The sequence below is a fragment of the Molossus molossus genome, unplaced genomic scaffold (assembly GCF_014108415.1).
Source record: "Molossus molossus isolate mMolMol1 unplaced genomic scaffold, mMolMol1.p scaffold_m16_p_19, whole genome shotgun sequence".
Classification (NCBI taxonomy): Eukaryota; Metazoa; Chordata; class Mammalia; order Chiroptera; family Molossidae; genus Molossus; species Molossus molossus.
The window spans coordinates 14,383,863-14,405,543 of record NW_023425354.1 but is presented as its reverse complement, the minus strand read 5'-3'; the positions used below and the strand labels follow the sequence as shown (position 1 = coordinate 14,405,543).

At 40.1% G+C, this 21,681-nt stretch overlaps 1 protein-coding gene across 1 annotated transcript in view; it reads right to left on the bottom strand.

Annotated features, from left to right (window-relative positions):
- Positions 1-21,681, bottom strand: part of KANSL1 (KAT8 regulatory NSL complex subunit 1) — a 196,169-nt gene that overhangs the window by 174,168 nt on the left and 320 nt on the right. The window contains exon 2 of the mRNA XM_036268959.1: positions 20,252-20,391. The gene's annotated coding sequence lies outside the window, so the exon portion shown is untranslated. The remainder of the gene's footprint in view (positions 1-20,251; positions 20,392-21,681) is intronic.

Below are 21,681 nucleotides of genomic sequence, written 5' to 3'. Positions count from 1 at the left end.
AATTATCCTCAGTGAAGATTTAAATAAATAAATAAATAGATAAATAAATAAAACTACAAAAATTGTCAAAAGAAATTAAGGAAGTGCCTGGCTGGTGTGGCTCAGCTAAATGAGCATCATCCCAAGCATCAAGAGGTCACCAGTTCTATTCCTAATCAGGGGACATGGCTGGATTTCCGGCACAATTCCCAGTAGGGGGTGTGTGGGAGGCAGCAAATTCATGTTCCTGTATCTCTTTCCTTCTCCCTTCCTCTCTCTAAAATCAATAAAAACATAGTTTTAAAATAGAAGTTAAGGAAGTCCCAATTAAGAGGAAAGACAGCCCTGGCCAGTTTGGTTCAGCGGTTAGCACGTCGGCCTGCGGTCCAGAGAGACCCGGGTTCAGTTCCCTCTAAGGGCGTGTACCTTGGTTGCAGTTTGTCCCCAGCCCTGGTTGGTCGGGCGGGTAGCAGTTACTCAATGTGTCCCTTTCACGTTGATGTCTCTCTCTCTCTCCCTCTTCCTCTCTCTACCTCCCACTCTATCTGAACAAAAAATAGAGAAATGTCCTCGTGTGAGGATAAAAAAAAAGAGGAAAGACATCTCATATTCATAGATTAGAAGATGTAACATTAAGATAAGAATATTCCCTAAATTAATCTAAAGATTCAATTCAATCCCAGAATATCCAAAACAATCTTAGAAATGACGAACAAAGTTGAAGGACTCAAACTTCCTGAGTTCAAAACCTAATTCCAAGCTACAGAAATCAAGACATTATAAAAAATTATTCAAGCCTGGCCGTGTGGGTCAGTGGTTAAGCATCATCCCACGCACCAAAAGGTTACTGGTTCAGTTCCCAGACAGGACACATGCCTGGATTTCAGGCTTGATAACCAGCAGGAGGCATGCAGGAGGCAGCTGATCAATACTGATGTTTCTCTCTTATTGATGTTTCTCTCTCTCTCTCCTCCCTTTCTCGCACTCTAAAAATCAATGAAAAATAATTTTTTTTTCTTTATTGATTTTTAGAGAGAGAGGAACTAAGAGGGAGAGAGAAATAGAAACAACGATGAGAGAGAATATTGATTGGTGGCCTCCAGCATGCCCCCAGACTGGGGATTTGGCCCACAACCTGGGCATGTGCCCTGACTGGGAATCAAATCAGTGACCTCCTAGTACATGGGTTGATGCTCAACCACTCAGCCACATGGGCCAGGCAATAAAAAATAAAATTTTAAAAAGATACTATGGTACTGGCATCAGGATACACATTATGTGAATGGAATATAGTTGAGAGTCCAGAAATAAATGAACTGTCACATTTATAGTCAATTTAATTTTGACAAGGTTGCCAAAACAATTCAATGAGGATGTGGGGTGGGGGTAGTCTTTTCAGCAAAGGATACTGGGACAATTGATTTTTCACATGCAGTAGAATGAAGTTGGATTCCTATGTCACACCATACACAAAAATTCTTTCCTGTGGTTAATCCTCACCCAAGGGTATTTTTCTATTAATTTTTTTTTGATAGAGTGGAAGGGAGGGAGAGGGAGAGAGAAAGAGAAACATCGATATGAGAGAGACACATCAATTGGTTGCCTCCCCCATGACCCTGACTGGGGCTGGGGATCAAAACTGCAACCCAGGTAGGTGTCCTTGACAGGGAATCAAACCCAAGACCCTTTGACCCCAATGTTCTATCCGCTGAGCCAAACTGGCCAGGGCCAAACATAAAAATTAATCCAAACAGATCACAAACCTAAATGTATAACCTGAAACCATAAAATTCCTAGAAGAAAACAAAGTAAATCTCAGGTTAGGCGATAGTTTTTAGCTATGGCACTAAGAGCACAAGTGACAAGGAAAAAAATAGGTAGATTAAACATCATCAAAATAGCCCTGGCTGGTTTGGCTCAGCGGTTAGAGCGTCCGCCTGCAGTCCGGAGAGACCTGGGTTCGGTTCCCGCTAAGGGCATGTACCTTGGTTGCAGTTTGTCCCCGGCCCTGGTTGGTCGTGCGGGTGGCAGCCACTCGATGTGTTCCTTTCACATCAATGTTTCTCTCTCTCTCTCTTCCTCTCTCTCCCTCCCACTCTGTCTGTACAAAAAATGGAAAAATGTCCTCGGGTGAGGATTAAAAAAAAAACACATCATCAAAATAAAATTGTACGCATTATTATTATTATTTTTTTTTTGGTACGTGCCCCTAGCAGGAACCGAACCTGGGATTCTCTGGTCCGCAGGCCAACGCTCCAACTGCTGAGCCAAACGGCCGGGGATAAAATTGTATGCATTAAAGTGCTCCATTAAGAAAGTGAAAACCTAACCCACAGTATGGGAGAAAATATTTGAAAATCATATGTGATGAAGGACTTTTATCCAGAATATCTAAATAACTCTTATAACTCAATAATAAAAAGACAATCCAGAGGAGGTGTTGGGGGAGAGATAAACCACAGAACTTATATGCATGTATGTATGAACAATGGATATGGACAACAAAGCTGGGGACAGGGCGGGGAGGGAGGGAAAGGGGGGAATCAGTGGGGGGAAAAGGAGAAACATCTGTAACAAAAATAAATTAATAAAAAAAAGAGAGACAATCCAGTTAAAAAAAGTGGGCAAAGAATTTGACAGAAATAGAAATTTCTCCAAAGATATACAAATGGCTAATAAACATATGGAAAGATCTCATCATCATTAGTTAACAGGAAAATTAATTCCAAACCACAATGAGATACCACTCCATACCTCCACTAGCATGGCTATAATCAAAATGATGGACAATCACAAGTGTCAGCAAGAATGTGGAAAAATGAGAATCCTCATACACCGATGGTGGGAAGGTAAAATGGTGTAGCTGCTTTAGGAAACAGTTTGGTGGTTTCTAAAAAAGTTAAATAGTCGGCTGATGTGGCTCAGTGGATGGACCATTGTCCCATGGACTGAGAAGTCCTGGTTCAATTCCCAGTCAGGGAACATGCCCAGGTTTCAGGCTCAATCCCCAGTGGGGGGTATGCAGGAGGCAGCCAATCGATGTTTTTCTCTCACATTGATGTTTCTATCTCTCTCTCCCTTTCTCTCTCTCTAAAAAAAAAAAAAAAATCAATAGAAACATATTAAAAAATAAAAAAGTTAAACAGGGTTACTAGCAATTCTATACCTCAAGAGAACAGAAAAAAAGCTTCCAGCCCTGGCCAGTGTAGCTCAATTGGTTGGAGCGTCATTCAGAAGGTCGTGGGTTCAATACCTAAGTTGAAGGTTTTGATCCCAGGTTGGGGTGCATACAGGAGGCAACCTATCGATGTATCTCTCTCACGTCAATGTTTCTCTCTGTCTCTGTCTCTTTCCCTTCTTCCCTTTCTAAAATCAATTTTTTTAATTTATTTTTTTAAAAGGTGTCCAAACAAAAACTTGTACAAGAATATTTACAGCAACATTATTCATAATAGCCAAAGAATGGAAACAACCCAAATGTCCACCAACTGATTAATGGATAAGCAAAAATGAGGTATATCCATACAATGGAATATTATCTGGCATAAAAAGGAATGAAGTACTGATATATATGCTACAACACAGATGAACCTTGAATACATGCTAAGAAGCCAGTCATGAGGGAGCACATATTGTATGGCTCCATTTATTTGAAACGTCCAGCATAGGCAAATCATAGACAGAAAGTAGGTTATTGGTTGCCAGAAGCTGGGAGACAAAAGGGAATAGGGAGTGACTGCTAATATATATAAGGTTTCTTTTTGGATGTTAAAAATGTTCTAAAATTAGATTGTGGTGATGAATGCACAACTCTGTGAATATACTAAAAACATATATATTTTAAATGGATAAACTTGAGCCCGGCCGGTGTTGCTCACTGGTTGAACGCTGACCCATGCACCAAGAGGTCGCCAGTTCAATTCCCAGTCAGGGCACATGCCCAGGTTGTGGGCTGAATCCCCAGTGGGGGGGCCTGCAGGAGGTGGCCAATTGACTGATGTTCTCTCTCATAGATGTTTCTATTTCTCTCCCTCTCCCTTCTTCTCTTTCTAAAATCAATAGAGAAAAGAAAAGAAAAAAAATATTTTCTAACTTAAAAAAAAATTATTACATTTCCATCAAACTCGAGTTACTCTAGATTACACAGTGAGAATGAAATGAGGAAGACCCAACATGTCATTGATACAATCAATCATCTATAGAAATAATACAAACTACGACATCAGTAAATGAAGAGTTTAAGGAACACAAAATCCTATTACTGGAAGGGTTATCTTCAACAAAAGCAATAATATGATACTCTCCCTGAAGAATATTATAACAGATGGTTGGCAAGCCTTCTATAAAAGGATAGTTCAAAGAGGAAGAATTTGGCATTGTCATCCCCAGTACTATCCGGAGCATAAAGATGGCACCCTGATCCACAAATACAGGATCTGAGAGGAAGAATATGTGCTGAACAGAAAGAATATGATGATCAATCAACTCATTTCCAAGCCAGATTGTTCATTTTATTTCTCCCCCATAAATCAATAATTCTTACTTGTATATGGTTCCATATAAATGTGATTAGCATATAAGTCTATCACCCAGTAATCATCAGACTGATAAAATAATGCTGGACCTGCATTCAAGTATTGTCTATCACTAAGTAGCTATGTGACTTTGGGCAAATGACCTTACTGCTCTTAGTTTCTTCATTAGAACCCAAGAGAGCTTGATTAACTTAAATCAAGGTTTCTTTTCGACTCTAAAGCTCATCAATTCAGAAACCTGAAAACCACAATCACAATAACGAACGGTTCTACAACCTATGTATTTAATAACCCAAAACATTTTTGGGAAGGAGTTGATATAAAATTTTAAATAACATAATAAATGCTTTCTAAAAAAAAAAAATTAGAACCTACTAAGACATACACATATAACAGAACTTGGTTCTAAATTATAATCAGAAACTGACATATATGACCCACTAGTAATAGATATAAGAAAACACAACCAACATTCTGTAAGTTAGGTTAAGCTAAATATGTATTACATGGTTACCCAATTTTAGGAAAGAAAATCTAGACTTTAGTTAGATGAAATTAAAACTATGTTTAAAAAGCAAATGTGTAAATAGAAAGCCTAGAGACGGACTCCATGCAAAAGATTAAAAAAAATCAGGTACTGAACCATAAATTTTGAATTGCTAAATAGTGTGGGGGTAGGGGAGGCAGGTGGGGGGGGTTGGTCAGGAGAGTAGGAGGAAAATAACTTTTCTCCAAATAGATAACAAAAATAAGGAAAAGTGGCCCTAGACAGTTTGGCTCAGCGGTTGAAGCATTGGCCTGCGGACCAGAGTCCCAGGTTCGGTTACCACTAGGGGCACGTACCAAAAAAAAAAATAAAAAATAAAAAGAAGTACAAACCTCAGAGGGATGGGGAGTGGGAGGATGGAAAGAGATAAAACAAATAACTTATTTGCATATATGCATAACCAATGGGAACAGACATTAATTTGGGGAAAGCAAGAAGGGGTTGGAGCGAGGAGGAGGGGGTCAATTGGGGAAAAGGGGGGAACATCTATAATACTTTCAACAATAAAAATAAAATAAAATTAGGAAAAGTAATAAAAGATCATAAATAGCTGATCAAGAGCACTAAGACTTATATAGGCAAAACAATTAAAATATTGCAAGAAAATGCAAAGCCACAAAGAGGTGGCTTCAATATATAAAAAGCCAGAAGCTCCCGTTTCAGCACCAAAAAAAAAAGCCAGATGCTAAGTAATGACTGGATGAGTCACTTGATAAGTAGGGTATAAACAGAAATAAAAGTAAGACAGCTGATAGGCTTAACTTTAATTTGCTTGAATATTTATTGAGGAAGACAATAGGAAGAAAAACCTATTTCTAAATTACTCATTAAAGTATACAAATCAGCCCTGGCCGGTTTGGCTCAGCAGTTAGAGTCTTGGCTGGAGGTCCAGAGAGACCCAGGTTAGGTTCCTGCTAAGAACATGTACCACGGTTGCAGTTTGTCCCCTGCGTGGGTTGTGCGGGTGGCAACCACTCGATGTGCCCCTTTCACATCAATGTTTCTCTCTCTCTCTCTCTCTCTCTCTCTCTCTCTCTCTCTCTCTCTCTCTCTTCCTCTCTCTCCCTCCCACTTTATCTGAGCAAAAATGGAAAAATGTCCTCAGGTGAGGAAATAATAAATAAATAAATAAAGTATACAAATCTGGGACCGTGAATCAAATTCATCATTCAACAAAGAAGATACTTCCAAACTAATATATTAGATGATAGGTAGTCATGGAGTCCCAAAGCATTCTATGCATTTTTAAAGAATTTAAGTATAACATTATAAAATCACAGGGAAGAACCTACAGGCTGACAGTCATATGGGGAGTGACCTCCTATAAGCCCTAGGAGGATGGAATCAGGATCTGTGTCCTTTATCAACATTTACCCAACTCCTTGCTTTACTCCTGGCATACCTAGGCACTCAATAAGTATCTGCTGGTAAAAAGGAACAAAAACATATCATCAATATAACTCCCACCAATTCAAGAGAAGGGCTCTAGCTGCAAGCTTCAAATTGGCCAAACTGGCAAATTTCTAGTAGAAAATGGGATCAGAAGACATAGCAGCATGAATAATCTTCTGAGGAAAAGACAATGTGGCCTCTAAAAGAGGAAATCCCACCACAGCAGTATACCCAAATTATCTGAGGAGAAAGTATATGCATATAATTTATGTGGGCTTTTATAAAAGTCTTGATAAGATTCTAAATAAAAGACTTTTTGCCCTGGCCGGTTTGGCTCAGCGGTTAGAACATCGGCCTGCGGTCCAGAGAGACCCGGGTTCAGTTCCCGCTGAGGGCATGTACCTCAGTTGCGGTTTGTCCCCGGCCCTGGTTGGGTCATGCGGGTGGCAACCACTCAATGTGTCCCTTACACGTCGATGTTTCTCTCTCTCTCTCCCCCTCCCAGTCTATCTGAACAGAATATGAAATAATGTCCTCAGGTGAGGATTAAAAAAAATAATAAATAAATAAGACTTTTTTTTAAAAAAACTTGAGTGACCACAAAATTGAAAACATTTACCATAGATAAGGCATGATTTAGACACAGAAAATTAATAGGCATTTCCCCAAATAAAGAACTATAAGCAGAAGATTGATCTTAGGTAATATTTTGGAAATGCTGTATTTAAAAATTCAATAAATTACATGAGAGAGATATAGAGAATTCCCCATTTTTCAGATAGAATAATGAGCTTCCTGATAGTGAAAAATAAGAGAAATCATGTGAAAAGAATTGTTAAGTGTATCAAATGAAAAATATTTGCAAAAACCAGGATTTATTTTCAGTTTAAAGAATACTTTGGCGCCCTGGCCAGTTTGGCTCAGCAGTTAGAGCGTCGGCCGGCAGATCAGAGAGTCCTGGGTTCGGTTCCCACTAGGGGCACATACCACGGTTGCAGTTTGTCCCCAGCCACAGTTGGGGTTGTGTGGGTGTGGCCAATCAGTGTGTCTCTCTCACATCGATGTTTCTCTCCCTCTTCCTCCCTCCCTCTCTCCCACTCTATCTGAAGATAAATGCAAAAAAAAAAAAAAAAAATAGAATACTTTGGCAAGTATGACAGTTGTCTAAATAGCTGAAGGGCTGTTGAGCAAAAGAGAAACTAGAGCAGTTGCTCTAAGCAGTTCCTGTGTAGACAAATTAGGCCCAAAGTGGAAAATGCAGAGGGGTACATTTCAACCCAACATAAGGTCGAGCTTTCTAACCATCATTCCTAACTAAAAAGGTGATTCTTACCCTATATTACCTTGAAGACACACTGAGATACAAGAAGCTAAAATACTGCAGGCAGGAAAATAGGTGTTACAGCATGGACAAATGAAAAGTAAGCATTTACAGGGGAAAAAAATCTAAATTGTACCTAAAGGGTTTATAGCTTCCAGGCAAAAAAGAATTTTTGAATAATTATAGAATGTTCCCTAAAGACAATGTGATGTTCTATGCAAAAAAAAAAAGGGGGGGGGGGGTAGGACTGGTGTGGCTCAGTGGATTGAGCATTGTCCCATGGACTGAGAGGTCTTGGTTCGATTCCCGGTCAGGGCACATACCTGGGTTGTGGGCTTCAGAATCAATAAAGAAAAAAAAATTTCAAAAAAATAAAATAAAATAAAAGGGAGGGGCAAATTTCCCTCTTAGTTCTAACTGGTCTAATAATCAAATCGACATGAGACAGATTAACAGGAGAATTTATTTTTTAAACATTTATTAAAAAAAAAACATATATATATATATATATATATATATATATATAAAAAGGAGGGGATTGCAAATTCTATTAGCAACAATAAGGAAAAGACTGTATTTCTTCTTTGTGAACTCTGATCATATTCTTTGTCAGTAAGGCTTTTCTTTCTTTGGGCTGACAAACTGAAAACCAGTTGAAATACAGTCTCATATTAATGACTTCAGCTCCCCCTGCTGGCCAATAACTTGCTACCATGAGCAAGACCTAGACTGAAAAAAAAAAATGCCTATAATTACAAGCTTGTCCATTTTCTGGGCTGTTGCTACAAACACAATTTAGACACAGTGATAAAAGATAAAATGTTATGTGTCTAAACTCATACTTAACAGATCTGTGATGGAGAAGGAGAGAGAGAACACATGATCATTAATGTGTAAAAACTAATTTCACAAGGAATTCTAAAACTACCATCAGTTTACTGCCAAATATACTACCTGGTTGAAACATCATAAGCCTAAATAATATCCATTTCCCTATACTTTATTCTAACTAATGTGAAAACATTCTAGCTAACAGATGACACTGGGTTGTCAGCAAGCAGGTTCTCACTAAGAAAACAAAAACACCTATGCCCTTTCACTATTCAATGGAAGATTAGTAAAATACAAACACTTCTTTGTCTTGTGTCAAAGCTACAAAGCTGCTCACACTCAACAGACTGAATCCTATAGTTTCAAAGGGTAAAGCTAGGATTGATGAATGGGTGACTAACTCAGCTCTTCCAATGAAACCCTCCTAAAGATGGACTCCACAGGTTGGGCAATGCAGTCCTCAGACTATTCATTAAACACACATTTACTAAATGCTATCACACAGCAAGCAATGATGATAAAAGACAAGACACAGCCCTTCCTCTCAAGGAACTAAAAAGACTAGCTAGCTGGGTGAGAGAAGAAAAACTGCAATCACTGTTTAAGAGAAATGCTAAAATGCACTCACACTCAAAGGCCATGCCTGGGAACATACGAAGTTCTGTGTCAGCTACTGTTGTTGCTACTGTTATGATCATCACTGCTACTTTCTAGAACAGGGCCGAGGCCATTTTAACAGAGGCAATTGCTTGTGTAAAGGCCCAGAGAGAAGGAGCAACAAGGTGCACAGAAGAACTTCAAGCAATTCAGCAGTAAGTGCAGATTGCTCCGGCAGGAGTAAAGGCAGGTGATCTGGCAGGGCCTGGGTGCTTGGCAAAAGCATTTAACCTTTATCTTGAAAGCCAGGTAAGCCATGGGGGAGGAGGCACATAATCATTTGATAAACCCTGACTGGTTTTGCTCAGCAGTTAGAGCATCGGCCTGCGGTCCAGAGAGACCCAGGTTCGGTTCCCGCTAAGGGCGCGTACCTCGGTTGCAGTTTGTCCCCGGCCCTGGTTGGGTTGTGTGGGTAGCAGCCACTCGATGTATCCCTTTCACGTCAATGTTTCTCTCTCTCTCCCTCCCACTCTATCTGAACAAAAAATGGAAAAATGTCCTCGGGTGAGGATAAAAAAAAAAATCTTATGATAAGATCTACATTTTACAATGACAGCAACTTGGAAGGCAGTCAAGGAGAATGATCAAAAGATGACTGAAGGTCATGCAGGCAAAGGGTGACGAAGGTCTGAACTCAGAAGGGAGAAGTGGAGGTAACAAAGGAAACATTACAAGGTAGGATCTCAAGAACGTGGTGACTAATATGCCATAAGAAAGAATTAAGTGACTGGATGGGTGATGGTACCACTTACTTGAAGATAGGAAGATAGGAAGAGGTTGAACTTGGGGAAGTAGCTAATGAGGTCATTTTAAAATGAACAAAGGCTATCCAAGTGGAGATGTCCAGGAAGCAGCTGTGTGTATGGGATTAGAGCTGGAAAAAACACATTTGCAAATCTTCAGTATATGGATGGCAAGAAGACACAAACATATCTAAGATGTCCCCGAGGAACTGAACAGGGTAGACAGAGTGCCAAAGTAAGACACTGATGTGAAAGAGAAAAAAGTCTGCAAAGAAAATGAGAAAGAGAAGCCAGAAATGATAATAATGATAGAAAGAGCCAGCATTCACATCATTTGTACTTTACTGTGTGCCAGGCACTCTTCCATGTGCTTTTTTCTTTTTTTTTTCTTTATTGATTTTTGAGAGAGAGGAAGGGAGAGGGAGAGAAACATAGATGAGAGAGGACACTGATGGGCCACCTCCTGCATGCCCCCCACTGGGGGTTGGGCCCACAACCTGGGCATGTGCCCTGACCGGGAATCAAACCAGCGACCTCTTGGTGCATGAGTTGACGTTCAACCACTGAGCAACACCGGCCAGGCCCATATGCTTTTCATGTATTAACTCATTTCCTCCTCATAACAGTCCTGTGAGGTAGGTGTTATTAGTCTTATTTCATTATTTTTCCCAGTTTTCAGATGAGGTAACTGAGGCACAGACATGTTAAATTACTTCTGCAAGGTCATACAGTAAGTAGAAGAGCTGAAATTTGAATCTAGGAGCCTGGCTTCAGATTCCATGTTCTATATCACTGTACTACAATGCCTCCCAGAAATGAAGACAAGAGGCCAGGAGGGGCCACCACCACCACGGCCAGAGGGAATGGTCCACAGTGTGAGAAATATAAGGAGGCCTCAGAAGATAAGAACAAAAAAAGATCCTCTGAATTTGAGCAACAGGGATGAATCTGTAAGGGCAGTTTCAACAGAACACATAGGCAGAAGCTAGACAGGGACAAGGGGATATGGTTTAAGGGTTTTGTATACTTAAAAAGTAAAAAAGGCCCAGCCAGTGTAGCTCAGGGGTTGAGCATGGACTTATGCACCAGAAGGTCCCTGGCTGGATTCCCAATGAGGGCACGTGCCCGGGGTTCCCGGATTGCAGGCTCAATCCCCAGTAGGGGGCATGCAAGAGGCAGAAAATCGATGTTTCTCTCTCTCTTCCTTCCTTTCTCTAAAATTAATAAAAACATATTTTTAAAAAAGGGAAAAAGACTACAGTGTGTTTATAAGCTAAGGAACAAGAGCCAACAGGGAATGGGAGGTTGAAAATTTGTTGGGAAAAGACAATTGTCTGCCAAACGTCTCTACAAGGAGGAAGAAAATAGCTCAAGAGACCAGGGTGGGCCTAGTATGGGAATAGACAAAAACAGGGGCAGGGAGAGGCCCAAGAAGATAATCTTTCCGATAAGGTTTTGTGTGCTCTATGAACAGAGAGACAATGGGGGGAGGGCAGGTCCTTTATAATCAAGGCAATTGTTGTTGTTTTTTTAATCCTCACCCGAGGACACTTTTCCATTTTTTGTTCAGATAGAGCAGGAGGGAGAGAGAGGAAGAGAGAGAGAGAAACATCGACGTGAAGGGACACATCAAGTGGCTGCCACCCACACGACCAACCAGGGCCGGGGACAAACTGCAACCGAGGTACATGCCCTTAGCGGGAACCGAACCCGGGTTTCTCTGTACCGCAGGCGGACGCTCTAACCGCTGAGCCAAACCAGCCAGGGCAAGTGTTTAACTTCTGAAGAAGCCCTCACAGTAAGATGCTTTTAGAATTATAACATTGATAGATAGATAGATGATAGATAGATAGATAGATAGATAGATAGATAGATAGATAGATAGATAGATAGATAGATAGAGATATATAGATATAGATATAGATATAGATATAGATATAGATATAGATATAGATATATTTTTTAAATCCTCACCCAAGAATATTTTTACATGTATCTTCAGTTACAGTGGGAGGGAAGAAGGGAGGGAGAGGGGAAGGAGAGAAACATCGATTGGTTGTCTCTCACACAATCTCAACCAGGGCCAGGGACTGAACTACAACCGAGGTATGTGCCTTTGACTGGAATTGAACCCACGACTCTTGAATCTGCAGTCCAACACTCTAACTACGAAGCAAACCAGCCAGTGCAATTTATACTTTTTATTTGATTCTTTTACTCTTGTTTTCACTCTGATCTGGCTCTCATTTACTACCGTATGATCTAGGTTGCAAACATTTCACAAGATGATTTCTAAAAAAAAAAAAATCTAGCAAGAACTAAAATCACTATGCTGTTCAAAATAAAAAGATGATTTATAAAAAAAGATAGTATTTTTAGCCCTGGCCTGTTTGGCTCAGCAATTGGAGCATCAGCCTATGGACCAAAGAGTCCTGGGTTCAGTTCCTGCTAGGGGCACGTATCAAAAATAAATAAGATAATATTTTTAATTTCTACAAATCAAGTACCTGAATATATATTCTCTGAGCTTCCAGAACTTACTATGGCTATTCCCTTTGTCTTCTGGAGCAAACCAGCCAACAATGCCCAGAGCTGCTCTCCTGCCAACTACCTAACCTCCCTTCCTCACTCCAGCCCCTACCAACTATACTCTGCCTCAGCCTGGTCAGCACTGTCTCAGAAATGGTCAAATGGCCCTTCTTCACACAGTCCAAACAATTACCTAATACTATAAACTCCTTCACTCTGGGATTGAAAAATAGGAGAAAAATTTGGGAATCTCTGATGACAACTGACAAAACAATTTTATAAAGTATTTATCTAGAGCAGTCCCAGACCACTGGAAAAATCTGATGAGAGTAACGAACTCTTCCTCTCCATAAAATGCACATAGGTAAAACCACATCATTTTGCATAAAGCTGCCAAAAACCTGTCATTCTTCATGAATTTTATCCATAAAAAAGTCACTTTCACCATCACTAAAGATCTATTTACTCACCCCTGCTAGTGTGGGTCAGTGGTTAGAGAGTCAGCTCACGCACCAAAGGGTCTCAGGTTCGATTCCTGATCAAGAGCATCGAACTGGATTGCAGGTTCTATTCCCAGCCCTGGTCAGGGCACATACAGGAAGCAACCAATCTAGGTGTTTCTCTCACATCGATGTTCCTCTCTCTCTCTCTCTCTCTCTCTCTCTTCCCCCTCATTCCCCCTCTCTTCCACTCTCTCTAAAAAAAAAAAAAATCAATGGAAAAAATATGCTCAGGTGAGGATTTAAAAAATAAATAAATATCGATGGAAAAAAATATCCTCCAGTAAGGATTAACAAAAAAATAAATAAATAAATAGGATCTATTTACTCTTCCTTGGCAAATAATTTATACAAGCTTAGTTTGCTGATATCCTAGCCTACCACAGAAAAAAAGCATTAAAATAGAGGGAAGAGCCCTGGCTGATCTGGCTCAGTGGTTGGAGTGTCAACCCTCAGACCAAAGAGTCTTGGGTTCGATTCCCAGTCACGGGCACACTCCTCAGTTGCATGTTCGATCACCAGCGGGAGTCGTGTGGGAGGCAGCCAATTGATGTGTCTCTCTCACATTGATGTCTCTCTCTCCCCCCTCTCTTCCTCCCACTCTATCTGAAAAAAACCAATGGAAAAAGTATCCTCAGGGGAGGATAAAAAAAAAAAAAAAGAGGGAAGAGCTGCTGGAGACTGGAACAAGGACAGTAACAGCCTGATACAAAAAGGTAGGAGATAATGAAAATAGATAATAACAGACAAAATAATATAAAGAATAGCCCAAGAGCCCAGCCAGTGTGGTTCAGTGGTTGGGCGTCAACCCATGTGCCAAGAGGTCACCAGTTCAATTCCCAGTCAGGGCACATGCCCAGGTTGTGGGTGGAATCCCCAGTGGGGGGCATGCAGGAGGCGGCCAGTCGATGTTCTCTCTCATCGATGTTTCTATCTCTTTGTCCCTCTCCCTTCTTCTCTCTCTAAAATCAATAAAGAAAAAAAAATTTTTTTAAATAATAAACAATAGCCCAAGAGTATATAATATGTACATACTAGTCCACTAATACAGCATATTCTATCGTCTCCAAAGACATTATATTTCCGCACAGTACAGTAACTGATGGACATAGTGAGGATCTTCAATAATTCTGAATTACTACTGAAAGATAAAATTTTGTTCAAGGTGCTTTCTTTAAGGCAGATAAGCATGTGATACCTCTGGAAAAGATTTTCTCCTAAATAATAACTTTTTAAAGTCTTAACACTAGAAGTTTCAGGAGAGAAAGCCATCAAACAGAGGTGCATACAGGTCAGTGGTAAAAGGTATGGTTTAAAAACAGAACAGAGCCCACCCAATGTGGCTCAGTGGTGGAGAGTCACTCCATGGACCAAGAGGTCACCGGTTCAATTCCTAGTCAGGGCATACGCTCAGGTTGAGGATTCCATTCCTGGTGGGGGATGTGCAGAAGCTGATCGATGTTTCCCTATCATCAATGTTTCTATCTCTCTCTTCCTCTCTCTTTAAAAAATCAATGAAAACATATTTCAAACAGAACAGAAAGGTCATCAGCAGCCAAATCAGGAGTCTATGTTCTATGTTTAAAAGTTTGAGTTTTATCCTAAACACAAATAGGAGGGGAACAGAAACAGAGGACTGGCAAATCAGTCAGGACAAAGGAACTTCCTTAAGGCCTCATTATTTCTGGGTGACCCATACTGCCTACCCCAATGTCAGTTTGAAACCAAATGTTTGAAGATCACCATGCTGAGCTTTTTGAAATACGGCATCTGATTTGTCTTTTTATTCATACAGGGAAGGAGGTGTTAATTCCACATTATTGATATCCTTAACTCCCAATCCCCAAGAGACAGATACCTCGACCTAATTCTTACAGACTAAGATAATCCTAAGGTTCCATTAATTTCTACAAAGGATGAGACATAGAGAGCAAGACTATAATCTTGATCCCAATTTTTCAAATCAGAATTTTACTAATATCAAAAAAGAGAATAACCTTACCTTCTGAAGTTTCAATTTTATATAAATCTATAGTTTCAATAACAAAAATCTATATACAATTAAACATAAATGCATGAGAAACGTAAAGAAATGATCTCCTTTAAATCATGTTACCAATTTGCACAAAATTTTCATTTTCTATGTATAGGTGTTGAGGGTCTGCCACCCAGGTGGGGCTGACAAAGCTACTGGATGTTGTTATTATGGGTTAAATTGTATTTCCCCCCTGCAAAAGAAAAGTTAGTTTGGACTCCTAATATCCAGTACCTCAGAATGTGATCTTAGCTGGAGATAGTGTTTTTACAGAGGTAATCAAGTTAAAATGAAGTCATTAGGGTGGGCACTGATCCAATATGACTGCTATCATTTTAAAAAGGATAATTTTTTAATACAAAGACACACACAAGGAGAACTCTATGTAAAGACTGGAGTTATGCTGCAAGAAACTGCCAGAGGCTAGACGAGAGGCCTGGAACTGATCCTTCCCTAGCACCTTCAAGAGGGGACATGCCACTGCCCTTAGAATTCTGTCTCCAGATCTGAAGGACAATAAATTTCTGTTGTATAAGCCACTCAGTTTGTGGCACTTTGTTATAAGAGCCCTAGCAAACAGGTGTCATAAAGCAAATCAGCAGCTCGTGTTTATTGAGCACGTACCAAGTGTTAATCTACGTACTGGGCATCAAGAAACTCACTTAGTCCTTTCAAAGTTTACCCTAGGATCTAGGTACTATAAATATACCCTTTTTACAGATGAGGACACCAAGGCTCTAAGAGGTTAAGGAACTTGCCCCAAATCGGCCAGAGCCCCCACTCTTACCACTAGGCATAAGGGACTATTATTAATAATAGTCACTAAGCCAGACACTAGGTCCTTTACAGGTATAACACAACAATCCTCTGAAATAATGTTCATATTATTAGCAATACAAAGGAGAGCCCTGTCAGAGAGATTAAGAAATTGCCCAAATTGCCCAGCCAGAGTGTCTCAGCGGTTGAGTGTCAATCCATGCACCAAGAGGTCGCCAGTTCGATTCCCAGTCAGGGCACATGCCTAGGTTGTGGGCTCAATCCCCACTGGGGGGCATGCAGGAGGTGGCCAGTTGATGTTCTCTCTCATCAATGTTCTGTCTCTCTCTCCCTCTCCCTTCCTCTCTCTCTAAAAATCAATAAAGAAGAAAAAAAAAATTTAAAGAAATTGCCCAAATTCTCACAACCAAGAACCATGATAGTGTATCTAATTGCCAACTTGAAGAAATAAACAATAAAATCTTTTTATACTAAAACTTGAAGAGCAAGTGAAATTTTTAAATGTTTGACCCTATAATTCAATACTAGAAATATACATCTATAAATTCAAAATTCTTCAAGATCCCAGGAGAGTATGTGTATGTATCTCTTCAGCCATTGTTCAAGAGATGTTTGTGCTCACTTGTGGCCCCTTACTGTTTCTTTGACTTCCAGACACAGAAGAAAAGATGTAAGGATTGAGATACTGTCTTTTTAAGTTTTTTTTTTAATTTTGTATTTTTTTATTTTGATACACACAAAAAAGTATAAAAAATATAATGCAGTGAGACATCTCCTTCCCACAATGTCCTCTGCCTGTGCAGTTGCTACCCTTAACAGGTAACCAGTGTCACCACTTGTTTATTCTTCTAAAGTTTTTTTAATTCATATAAAACAAGCCAATACAAATTTTCTTTTCTCCATTTCTTTTTTCAAAAAACACAAAAGGTGCCCTGGCCAGTTTGGCTCAGCGGTTAGAGCGTCGGTCTGCGGTCCAGAGAGACCCAGGTTCGGTTCCCGCTAAGGGCGCGTACCTCGGTTGCAGTTTGTCCCTGGCCCTGGTTGGGTTGTGCGGGTAGCAGCCACTCGATGTATCCCTTTCACGTCAATGTTTCTCTCTCTCCCTCCCTCCCACTCTATCTGAACAAAAAATGGAAAAATGTCCTCAGGTGAGGATTAAAAAAACACACAAAAGGTAACACATAATATACACTGTTCTGCATCTTGCTTTTATCACCTAACTGTATATCTTGGGGACCTTTCCATATCATATAGAATTGTATTTTAATTATTTCCTTTCATTTTTCAAGAATACTTTTTACTTGCTATCATCACAATTCAGTCTAACACACCAAGCAACCAGCAGTCCCTAAGAGCTATCTGAGACAACTGATGGTGGCACCATATCACACACCAAAGACCATCCATCTCTTCTCTCTACCTCATCTTCACTTGCTCTTTTCTCCAACTCATCCAATTCTTCTCCTTCTCCATGTTCCTCTCCCATCTCACCCATACCCTATCATTGACAACGGGAACTAGAAACAGCAAACATTTTTTATATTGCTTAGTCACAGCTACCAATAAAAAAGCTGGAGACCCCTGTTATAGACAGAAAGTGGTAAATAATTCCCATGGGAACTTCTAATTAACAAGAGTGCCTTCAATTGAGGAGTTTCTGTTTGGAGTTATTTTTCCTTTGTTACATACATTTCCTTTGGTACTTTAGTTTGTGAAATGGGTGAGTATTGCCCTGGCTAGTTTGGCTCAGTGGTTAGAGTGTCGGCTCTCAGACGACAGGGTCCTGAGTGTGATTCCCAATCAAGGGCACATACCCAGGCTGCAGGTTGGATCCCTGGCCCTGGTCAGGGTCATGTGGGAGGCAGCCATTCAATGTGTCTCTCTTCACATAGATGTCTTTCTCTCTCTCTCTCTCTCTCTCCCTCCCTCCCTTCCACTCTAAAAAAATCAATCAATGGAAAATATCCTCAGGTGAGGATTAACCAAAAAAAAAAAGAAAGAAAAAGAAAAGGGTGAGCATTGGCATTACTTTCTAGAAGCATGGAAACAAGCACATACTCAGGCCTAACATTTAAGAAATGCTTGATTAAAAACTGGAGTTCATTCTGAAATAAGATAATCAAAAACAAAGCAAAATAACTATAGAAAATGAACATTTTGTCTCCAAAGTATATATTTTCATTAGAATACCTTTTTTTTTACTTAAAAAATAAATAGCTATAACCTGAAAATACATTTCAGAAACATTTTAAGGATATTTACAACTAAAAAAGAGAATAAAGTTCTCTCTCGCATTTTATTTTCCATCCTGCAAATTCAGTACTATCCTCGTCTCCATAAAAAGTGTCTTTTTTCCCCTGCCTAGATCAAACACTATAATATTTTTTTATTTTTTTATTTTTTAGTGATAAAAAGAGGAAAACATTAGCAAATAAAAATTTTGTTTAAATTTAGAAGAGGTTTTCCACTAGCAGGAAACATAAAATTAAGGCAGCCACATAACTACATTCTTAAGTAGTTTAACAGGTGGTAAGTCATACAGTATTGGAGCTCTGGCTTCCATTCTTTATTCCTGCCAAGCCAGAGGTTTTTGGTACAACTTCAGGGGTTACTGTGAAACTACAGTTGACCCCTGAACAATATGAGCTGGAACTGTGCAGTTTTTTTCCATAAATACTATAAATATATTTTCTCTTCCATATGATTTCTTAATAAATTTTCTTTTCTCTGACTTACTTTACTGTAAGTATATAATACATATAACGCAAAAAAATGTGCTAATCTACTGTTATCAGTAAGATTGTCAACAGCAGGCTACGAGTAGTTAAGTTTCGGAAGAGTCAAAAGTTGTTTGTTTTTCGAATGGGGGGGTCAGTACCCCAACCCTCTGAGTTGTTAAAGGATCAACTGTTTAACACCCCAGGTTCAGAGTTTTAGAGGTAAAATCTTAAACAGCATATATACATTAGTTAAAAGCAAGGTGACTGTCAAATAAAACCCAATATATTGATCCCAATTTTCTTGGGTTTCTAGGGAACTAGTACCTGTTGATGTTCCTTTGCCTGCTTCCAAAAAATAACAAAGGCCACAAGGTCCTGGTGCTAAATACTCAGTACCAAAGAGAAATATTCTTGCACAAGATCCTCCAATTCCTAAGGGTTCAGGAGTTCTGGCTGGGTTCTCCATGCAACCCCTCCAATTCTACAGGAAGAATGGCTGGAAAAACTGTGACACTTTGACCCATGTGAAGTTTCAGAGTAAACAAATGGTTAATGACACATCTTTTGTAACACATGAATCAGCTACAGATTTGCAAGAATGGGACACACCCTAGTACCCATGACTCTAAAATACTTGTTTGAAAGTGGACCTGGATGTCTGAATTGCCAATCCATCCTACTGAGATAGGAACAGAATTTTACAACTATGTGGGTTGTTGTACTTTAAAGTTAAAAAATTGTTGCTCAGTCCGGTTGGTGTGGCTCAGTGGTTGAGTGTCGACCCATGCACCAAGAGGTCGCCGGTTCAATTCCCAGTCGGGACACATGCCCAGGTTGTGGGCCAGATCCTCATAGGGGGGCATGCAGGAGGCGGCCAATCAATGTTCTCTCTCATCGATGTTTCTATCTCCCTCTCACTTCCTCTCTCTTTAAAATCAATAGAAAAATATTAAAAAAAAAACAAAAAATTGTAGCTCAGTGGTTGAGTGTCAACCCATGTACCAAGAGGTTCAGTTCCTGGTTAGGGCACATGCCCAAGTTGTGGGCCCAATCCCCAGTGGTGGGGCATAAAGGAGGCGGTCAATCGATGTTCTCTCTCACAGATGTTTCTATGTCTCTCTCCCTCTCCCTTCCTTTCTCTCTAAAAATCAATAAAGAAAAAAAAATTTTAAGTTAAAAAATTAACACACATGGCCCTGACCGGTTTGGCTCAGCGGTTAGAGCGTCGGCCTGCGGTCCGGAGAGACCCGGGTTCAGTTCCCGCTAAGGGCACATACCTCAGTTGCAGTTTGTCCTCAGCCTAGTTGGGTTGTGTGGGTGGCAGCCACTCGATGTGTCCCTTTCATGTCGATGTTTCTCTCTCCCTTTCTCTTCCTCTCTCTCCCTCCCACTCTATCTGAACAAAAAATGGAAAAATGTCCTCAGGTGAGGATAAAAAAAAAATTAACACACATGTATGTAATGCAAGTTAGAGAACGTTAATATTTTAACTCCAACAATCAAGAAAAATAGCAATACAATGTAGGGAATAACCAATCAGTCCTAAGAAGCAAACACAATAGTAGTTTTCGAGGGGAAAGGAGTGTCAGGTAAGAGGGTTAAAGAATTGCAAATCTGAGAATTAGAATATTTTCAATTCTAAAAAATAAAATGAGGCCTTTAATTTTAAAAATAATGCATCTTACCTTAAGAGGCATCCAAACAGCATTCATAGTGTCAGGAATAGTTCAGACAATACTCAAAAATGAGCAAGAAGAGAGTCCTAGTAATTCCTCAGTCACCAAGTATGAGCAGGTAGGAAAATTTTTTTGTTTCAAGAAGGTATCTGAAAGAGAAGACTTACATTTAGCCTTAAAAAAAAATCAAGAATAAGCAAATAGTTTAAGCTATCTGGACAAAGATTTAAAGTACTATTGCCTCACCATTCTAAAAAGAAGTACAAAACACAGTCCTCTTTGAAAAAGGGAAACTGTGGGCATGTGTATATCCATATGTAGGCAGAAACATATTTTATATTAAAAAGTATATTAAATGTGAAATACATATTTTATTTTAGATAATATAAACTGCCTATCAAATAGTTAGAAAACTAAAACCCCAGATAGAAAAATGATTAACCATCCAGAGTACTTCATGAACACTACTGGAAAGTGATTTGTTAACTGATTATCTAAAAAAGACCCTTACCATGTTTAATTTTATTTAATGAAAAACCTCCCTGATCATTCTCACTGTCCTAAATTTTATTAAGTTTCAGAACCCATTCTACATAAAAATCTATTCTTGACTAAAGTGTTACAAGCAAATAAAAGACGCTTCTTTACTAGAGATCTTTAAAAGCAAACCAAACAACTTAATTTTGAGGACCAGGAGGGATGCAAGTTTGCTTGGAGGCAGGAGGATGGATTAAATGACCTCTCTCGTAGAATCCTTGTTCAAGTCCTAGGCCTGAATGAAAATTCCAGCTTAACCAGTTACTGCTTTGCTTAAAATGGAGGCTTGCCCGAGTAGGGACAAAAATAACAGCACCCACCTCTGTAAAATACATTTTGAAAAATCAAAAACTACAATACATTCATTTTTTTAAAAGAAAAATTAAAAACAAAATCCTCTGATACACATTTGTTCCTTCTATGCATGTCACTTTGGCTTAGAATACTTGGCATCACTTTCCTTAACGCTCATCGGATTTTTTTTGAGGGGGTGAGGGTGGGGAGGAAGGAGTTTGACTCTCTTGACCCAAGTCTCAAGGAGGATTTGGGAGCCCCTCCAGGATCCCGACTGCAAAAGGCAAGAAGAGAAGAGAAAGGGGGCAGCCCGAGTTCCCACCCCTCCCCCCACCTTGGACCCTGGTCCCAAACCTATCCGCCTCACCTTCCCGCAATGAGGTGACTCCTTCTGCCCCATCCCCATTGTTAGAGAGGGGGCGAATGGGGAAGTGGGTTCAGGGCAGGGGCGCCCGCGGCCGTTGCCCCGGCTCGCTTCAGGAGGGGCGGCCCGCGGGATGCAGCTTCCCTTCCTCTCCGCGTCGGTCCGTCCCACCTCGGCTCGGCCTTGCGCCCCGGGCTCTGCTCGGCGCCCCTGGCCCCAGGCCTGGCCCCGGCCCGCCCCCAGG